The sequence below is a fragment of the Suncus etruscus genome, chromosome 16, assembly GCF_024139225.1.
Source record: "Suncus etruscus isolate mSunEtr1 chromosome 16, mSunEtr1.pri.cur, whole genome shotgun sequence".
Lineage (NCBI taxonomy): Eukaryota > Metazoa > Chordata > Mammalia > Eulipotyphla > Soricidae > Suncus > Suncus etruscus.
This window is the reverse complement of record NC_064863.1, coordinates 38,836,827-38,845,631: the sequence shown is the minus strand read 5'-3', so window position 1 is coordinate 38,845,631 and position 8,805 is coordinate 38,836,827. Positions and strand designations below refer to the sequence as shown.

General features: G+C 34.9%; 1 pseudogene; it reads left to right on the top strand.

Annotated features, from left to right (window-relative positions):
- The first annotated feature begins 465 nt into the window (after positions 1-465).
- Positions 466-555, top strand: LOC126032793 (uncharacterized; annotated as a pseudogene).
- Positions 556-8,805: the final 8,250 nt, after the last annotated feature.

Sequence of the window (8,805 nt, the reverse complement as noted above, 5' to 3'; positions counted from 1 at the left end):
AAATAATGGAGAAGTGCAGTTATGATAGAGAAGGAAAAATAAGGCATTAGTAATTGGAATTTATCATGATACACAGGAACTGGGTGATGAACAGGTAATAGGTAGTGTACTTATTCATTAACAAACCACAGTCTAAAAGGGAAAAAATTTGCGGGCAGTGAGACAGGGCCAGTAAAATTCCTCTGAGGAGAGTGAAAGGGGAAACTGGGGATATTGGTGATGGAAAATGTACACTGGTAAAAAGTAATGTAAAAGTGGGGCCGGTGAGGTGGCGCTAGAGGTAAGGTGTCTGCCTTGCAAGCGCTACCCAAGGAAGGACCGCATTTCGATTCCCCAGTGTCCCCATATGGTCCCCCCAAGCCAGGGGCAATTTCTGACTGCTTAGTCAGGAGTAACATTTGACCCATTTAACCCATTTGAGTAGCATCAAATGGGTGTGGCTCAAAGAACCAAAAAAAAAAAAAAATTAAGCATGATGATTGGGTTTTCACATGCCTGTGTAATATGTGCCTCCCTTCAACCTTGTTATGACGTCGACAATTTACCAGTCTGACATGAAAAAAAAAGGTAAAACCAAATTATTAATGATCTTGCAACCATAGCGTTTAAATAAAAGTAGAAAAAAATTAACCTTGAAACTTAAATAAACAGAAAAAAAACAAATGATGCAAAGAATTTTTTCATTATTAGGCAGCAAAATTTAATAAAATAATTCAAATTATAAAATAAAGATATTATTTTATTATATTATATAGCATAATAATGCATCTAGAAAATTAGGTAGAGGAAGAAAATCTCCAGGAAGAATCAACAGTCAAAAACATCATTAAAGAGAAACTACCAGAGCTAATGAATACATGTGATCAAATCCTGCATGCTCGAAGATACCAACTAAAAGAGACCCCAGAAAAAACACCCCAAGACACATACTAGTCACAATGACGATTCCCACAGATACAGAATTCTGAAAGCAGCAAGATCAAAAAGAAAATTACATTCAAGGGAACATCCTCAAGATTTACTGCACACCTGGCATTGGAAACACTCAAGGCCAGAAGGCAGTGGTGGGACATAGTGACAAAACTCAATGAAATTAAAGCTTCGACTAGAATACTGCATCCAGTAAAACTCACTTTCAGGTTTGAAGGAACAATACAGCTCAGAAACTTTACAGACTCAAAACCATTCTTAAAAAAAAAAAACTGAATGGCCTACTTTAAGACAAGAATGACCAACAGACACACCAAACTTCGATATAAGGATGGCACTAACTCCCAGGACAATTCTTTCTCTCAAGGTCAATGGAATAAATGCACCAGTTAAGAGACACAGAGGGGCTAAATGGATTTAAAAAAATCAATCCAACCTTCTGCTGCCTGCAAGAAACACACCTGAATAGTCAGAACAAACATAGACTCAAAATGAAAGGCTGGAGGAAAATCATTCAAGAAAACAACACCCATAAAAACGCTGGAGTGGCCACACTAATATCAGATGATGAAAACTTTATACTTAGGAAAGTTGTAAGGGACAAAGATTGACATTTTGTATTAATCAAGTGATACGTACAGCAGGAAGATCACTCTCCTAAGCATATATGCACCAAATGAGGGGCCAAAATATATTTAATAAAATTGTTGACAAATCTGAAAAATAATATCAATAACAACACAATAATTCTGGGAGACTTCAACACGGCATGGTCAACACTTGACAGGTCAACCAAACTGAAATCCAACAAGAATATACTAGACCTGAAAAAGAGAAATGGAAGAAAGAGGCCTTGTAGATATATACAGGACACTCCACCCCCAGAATCCTGAATACACATTCTTCTCTAATGTACATGGGACATTCTCCGGATAGACTACAAGATAGCACACAAAACATACCTCCACAATATCAAGAAATTTTGCAGGCTACCTATGTTGATCACAAGGCACTGAAATTTATGTAAACTACAAAGGGACACAGAAGAAAAACTTTAATACCTGGAAGTTAAACAGCCTAATACTGAATAACCAGTGGGTCAGAGATGAAATCAAAGAGGAAATCAAAATCTTTCTAGAAACAAATGATGATGGAGACACAAACTATCAGAACCTATGGGACACAGCAAAAGCGGTACTGAGAGGAAAATTTATAGCTTTGCAAGCACACATCAGGAAAGAAGAAGGGGCATACCAGAATAGCTTAATGATGCAGTTAATAGAATTAGAAAGTACTCAACAAAAGGACCAAAAATAGGGAGACAGAAGAAAATAACAAAGCTGAGAGCAGAAATCAATGAAGTGGAAACCTGAAAAACAATCCAAAAGATCAATGAAAGCAGAAGTTGGTTCTTTGAAAAAATAAATAAGATTGATAGACCACTGGCAAAATTAACAAAGAAAGAAAGAGAGAGAAACTTGATAACTTGTATTAGGAATAAAAAAGGAGAGATCACTACTGATACAGTAGAGATCCAAAGGGTAATCAGAAACTACTTTGAGAAACTCTATGCCACTAAAAATGAAAACCTGGAAGAAATGGATAAATTTTTGGACTCTTATAATCTTCTATGGTTGAATGAAGAGGATGTAGCATATCTAAACATACCATCACTATTGAGAAAATTAAGACAGTAATCAAATATCTGCCCAAAAACAAAAATCCAGGCCCAGAAGGATTTACTGATGAATACTTTCAAACATTTCAAAAGGAACTTTCTACCAATCCTGGCAAGACTCTTTCATGAAATTGAAAAAACAGGAAAACTTCCAAATACCTTTTATGAAGCCAACATCACCTTGATTCCTAAACCAGACAGAGATGCTACCAAAAAAAGGAAATTACAGACCAATATCACTGATGAATACAGATGCAATGATCCTCAACAAAATCCTAGCAAATAGGATTCAATGCCTCATTAAGAAGATCATCCACTGCGATCAAGTAGGTTTCATCCCAGGAATGCAAGGATGGTTTAACATCCGTAAATCTATTAACATAATACACAACATCAACAACAAAAAAATAGAAATCACATAATCATATCAATAGACGCAGAGAAAGCATTTGATAAGGTCCAACACTCATTCTTGATCAAAACTCTCAGCAAGATTGGAATGGAAGGAAACTTTCTCAATATAGTGAAGGCCATCTACCACAAGCCAGAGGCAAATATTGTCCTCAATGGAGAAAAACTGAAAGCCTTTCCTCTAAATTCTGGCACAAGACAAGGCTGTCCTCTCTCACCACTCCTATTCAACATAGCACTGGAAGTACTTGCTATAGCGATTAGGCAAGAAAAAGATATCAAGGGAATCCAGATAAGAAAAGAAGAAGTCAATCTCTTGCTGTTTGCAGTTGACTTTATACTCTATCTAAAAAACCCTAAAGTCTCTATGAAAAAGCTTCTAGAAACAATAGACTCATATAGCAAGGTGGCAGGCTACAAAATTAACACATAAAAAACAATGGCCTTTCCATACACCAATAGTAATAAGGAAGAAATAGACATTAAGAAAACAACCCCATTCACAATAGTGCCACACAAACTCAAATATCTTGGAATCAACTTGACTAAAAATGTGAAGGAACTATACAAAGAAAATTATAAAACTCTGCTCCAAGAAATAAGAGAGGACACGTGGAAATGGAAGCACATACCCTGCTCATGGATTGGCAGAATTAACATCATTAAAATGGCAATACTCCCCAAAACTTTGTACAGATTTAATGTGATCCCTCTAAAGATACCCCTGACATTCTTCAAAGAAGTGGATCAGGCACTTTTGAAATTCATTTAGAACAATAAACACCCTAGATAAGATAAAGCAATCATTGGAAAAAAGAATATGGAAGGAATTACTTTCTCCAACTTTAAACTGTACTACAAAACAATAGTTATCAAAACAGCATGGTATTGGAATAAAGACAGGCCCTTAGATCAGTGGAATAGGATTGAATAATCAGAGAATGTTCCCCAGAGATACAATCACCTAATTTTTGATAAAGGGGCAAAAAATCCTAAATGGAGCAAAGAAAGCCACTTCAACAAGTGGTGCGGACACAACTTGCAAAAAATTGAACTTTAGACCCCCAGCTCACATCATGTATGAATGTTAAATCTAAATGGATGAAAGACCTCAATATCAGACCCAAAACCATAAAATACATAGAACAACAGGTAGGTAAAACACTCCAGGACATTGAGACTAAAGGCATCTTCAAAGAGGAAACTGCACTCTCCAAGCAAGTGAAAGCAGAGATTAACAGATGTGAATATATTAAACTGAGAAGCTTCTGCACCTCAAAAAATATAGTGCTCAGGATACAAGAGCCCCCACTGAGTGGGTGAAACTATTCACCCAATACCCATCAGATAAGGGGCTAATCTCTAAAATATACAAGGCACTGACAGAAATTTACAAGAAAAAAATCTAATCCGATCAAAAAATGGGGAGAAGAAATGGACAGACTTTGACAAAGAAGAAATACAAATGGCCAAAAGACACATAAAAAATGCTCCACATCACTAATCATCAGGGAGATGCAAATCAAAACAACTATGAGGTACCACCTCACACCCCAGAGATTGGCACACATTACAAAAAATGAGAACAAGCAGTGTTGGCGGGGATGTGGAGAGAAAGGAACTCTTATCCACTGCTGGTCAGAATGCCATCTAGTTCAACCTTTATGGAAAGCAATATGGAGATTCCTCCAAAAACTGAAAATCGAGCTCTCATATGACCCAGCTATACCACTCCTAGGAATATAATCTAGGAACACAAAAATACAATACAAAAACCCCTTCCTCACACCTATATTCATTGCAGCACTATTCACAATAGCCAGGCTCTGGAAACAACCAAGATGCCCTTCAATAGATGAATGGCTAAAGAAACTGTGGTACATATACACAATGGAATATTATGCAGCTGTCAGGAGAGATGAAGTCATGGAATTTTCCTATACATGGATGTACATGGAATCTATTATGCTGAGTGAAATAAGTCAGAGAGAGAGAGAGAGAGAGAGAGAGAGAGAGAGAGAGAATGGTCTCACTCATCTATGGGTTTTAAGAAAAATGAAAGACATTCTTGCAATAATAACTTTCAGACACAAAAGAGAAAAGAACTGGAAGTTACAGCTCACCTCATGAAGCTCACCACAAAGAGTGATGAGTTTAGTTAGAAAAATAACTACGTTTTGAACTATCCTAATAATGAGAATGTACGTGGGAAATAGAAAGCCTGTCTAGAGTACAGGCGGGGGTTGGGTGGGGAGGAGAGAAATTTGGGACATTGGTGATGGGAATGTTGCACTGGTGATGGGTGGTGTTCTTTACATGACTGAAACCCAAACACAATCATGTATGTAGTAAATTTGTTTAAATAAAAAAATTAAAAATATTAAAAAATAAAAAGACAAGTGGATCAATAATGCTAGTTTATATACAAAATTAAATTAAAGTTATTAGAAATGATAAAATATTACATTTTTCTATATACATGGATAAAATATGGGGTATCATGTTTAGGGTATTAAGTTAGTTAAGAAAAATGTAAAATAAACTTTTTTAAATGTGTTATTAAAGACAAAAGAATATATATTTTCTATTTGAAAACAAATTCTCGAATCAAATTAGAGAACAGAGATTACCAATTGGAGTGAGCTGAAAATGTCCACTGACTGATGTAGAAGTATTTAAGAATTTTGGTTGTTAGCATGATATGATATAACACACATTTATAATCATTACATCATTTTAAGCCAATGTTAACCTCAATTTAAAAAGAAAGAAACAAGGGGCTGAATCATAGAACAGAAGTAGGGCATTTGCCTTGCAAGCAGCTGACCCAGGACGAACCTGGGTTCAATCCCCGGCATCCCATATGGTCTCCTGAGCCTGCGAGGAACAATCTGAGAGCAAAGCCAGAAATACCCCTGCACACCTCCCAGTGTGACCACAAACAAACAAACAAAAAGAAAAGAAAAGAACAAGGTACATAACCTATTGATATAGGCTTACCGGGTCTTAGAAAGAGTAATTTTAGAGAAAAGAGATGATGTTAAATAAAGGAATTATTAGTATGTGAAAATGAATTCTCTTAGAATGAACCTGATATCTCAGGTTGAAGAGAGGACAATAATGTTTATCTTTCTGATCTCTATCTTATCATCCTGCCTGCTTTAAACTTAATTAAATGCTTTATACTTCCCATTAGTTAAAAAATACTTATAATCAGATGGCTATTTGTCTGTTTGTCTGTAATGCAATCTATAAGACCCATTCCATAATATTGTAATCTTAATTCATTTCCCCTTTATTCTATTCTCTTAAACTATTTTCTAAATAAGTCTAGGAAATGTTCTTTTCTTCTGATTACAACTGATTGAAGTAAAAAAACCTGAGCATACTATAACACCTACCTAATCACTACGAAACCCTGAATTCAACTCCCAGCAGTAAAGGGATTCTGGACCCACTAATAGGTGTAGCTATAGTGGTTCCTGATCACAGTACCTACTGACAGATCAGTAGGGCCACACTCAGTTATGCACAGTGCTTACCCCTGTTCTGTACTGAGTGATCCGTTCTTGCAGTGCTCAAGGGACCATACAGATAACAAGAATCAGGTGGCATGCAAAACAATTACTTGCTATACTATCTCTCTAGACTGAGAAAATTTTTAAATGAACAAGTTTGTAAACAACTAAAAGATAGGAACCAGAGTGACATTATAAAGACATGACATAGCAGAAAGTTCAAGGGAACAAAGATCAGGAGCTGTGCATAACTAATAGCAACAGCTAGCAGTATGTTTTCAAAGAAGACTTTTTCTAAGGAAAACACTTTTTTTCATTATCTAAATATGTCTTTAAAAACAAATGCAGACCTCTTAGGTAATTTGGTATAAACCATATTGCAAATTTTCTTTTTAAATTTCGTTCCAAACAAATTCACACAAAATATAACTCTCTGCATCTCCATTAGAATATGTGTAAGAGAGAGACAAAAGGCAAATACACCAAACCAGGTAGCTAAGCTAAAAAAAAGTAATTCAAGGTCTCAATTTTACTAGTGATAGGACTGATTTTATATTTCTATCTGGACAATTCTGTTTTATTCAGTCAGCCATAATCCACCAATCCATTTTGAAAATGTCTAGGTTTTTTTTTTTATTATGCCCAACATTTTGCTATTTGATAACTGTAAGAAGGGACTTATTCAGTATATGACAGCAAATCTTTAACATTACCTCAATCTCCCCAATAATAAGCTTTGATAAATTTATAATATATTTGTATCTCAAGAGATATAGTTAACCTACTCTCATTCTACAAGAAACAGAATTAGTTGTGATTCTTAATTTTACCATTTTTCTTATCACCACTAAGAAATCATTTACTTCCTTTGCAAGCTTTAAATATAACCATATCTAATATTTAGGACTGGGGCCTGGAATCTTGGATATGAATGAGATAATATTTTACTCTGTACATTATATACATTTGAGTTTTCTGAAAGCTGCAACACTTAGTTCAGATTGTTCTACCATACTTGCCCAGAAAAAATAATGTTGACCCTTCTAAAGAGGAGATTACAGTGGAAATGTCAAACAAATTCATTGTTCCCTTTTCTTTATTTGAATGTTTGTTTGTTTTTTTATTTAACTGACATAGAGTTATACAGGAACATTGCATTTCCAAAAAGGCAACAGAAAATAATGCCTAACAAAAGAATTATGCACTTAGGCAGTTGCAACAGCCAGAGTAATATTTATCACATTTAATAGAAAAAAAAGCTTATCCTGTACTTATTGTACATAAAAATAGATATACATATCTTTTCACAAATAACATGATGAATAGTTTATAAATAAAATTCTTTCATTTAAACTTTTTGATTCATGGTTATCTACATCACAATATTTTTCTGTATCATAAAATATTGTTTGATTTTTGTGATGCAATTGCAGTTTTAGTACTAATTTATTCAATAAACATTAATTGAATGTCTTCTATGTGTCAAACACTTTCAGTTATTTGAATACAATTGCGAATTTGAATAAAATTGTGAATATGAATTTTTGCATTTATAAAGTTATCTTTCTAGTAAAGAAAGGGAGATACTGATGCTAAGAGAGGAAATTATAGAATAAACACTAGAACAATTTAAAGGAAATCTGGAATGTCCTGAGGAATATAATATGGTTTGAAGAAATTTTTGTTTCTTTGTTTCTGGGCCACACCCACCAGTGTTCAGGGGTTACTCCTGCTCTGTGATCAGAAATTGCTCCTAGCAGGCTTGGGGGATCATATGGGATGCCATTCAAATCCAGATCCTTTGCATGCAAGGCAAATGCCCTACCCACTGGGCTATCTCTCTGGCCCATGGTTTGCAGCATTTATTAAAGTAGTGTGGATAGCTCCATGCAGAAGGAGAAAATAAAGGCATAAAAAAAGTTTTATATGTTAAGAAATGATGCTCAAAGTAGAGGAGAATGTGATCTGAGATAAAGTTTGACAGACATAATAGAGGCCTGGAGGCATGGAGTTTGTGAACCATAGAAAGGAATGCTTTATTTATTCTCAGAGAATGGGAACCCTTCTAGAAACCCAGGTTGAGTAAACAAAAAGACGGAGTCTCTTTCAATATTAATTTCAGACAAACTAAATATAAAGGTAGTATATAACCTATGTAACACTGAGGATAAACTCAACCTTTAAAAGTATCCAAACAATTAAGTATCAAAAAAGTATCTAAACAATGTAGGTTTCATATAGTATTTGAGTACATATTTCTCTAAAAGG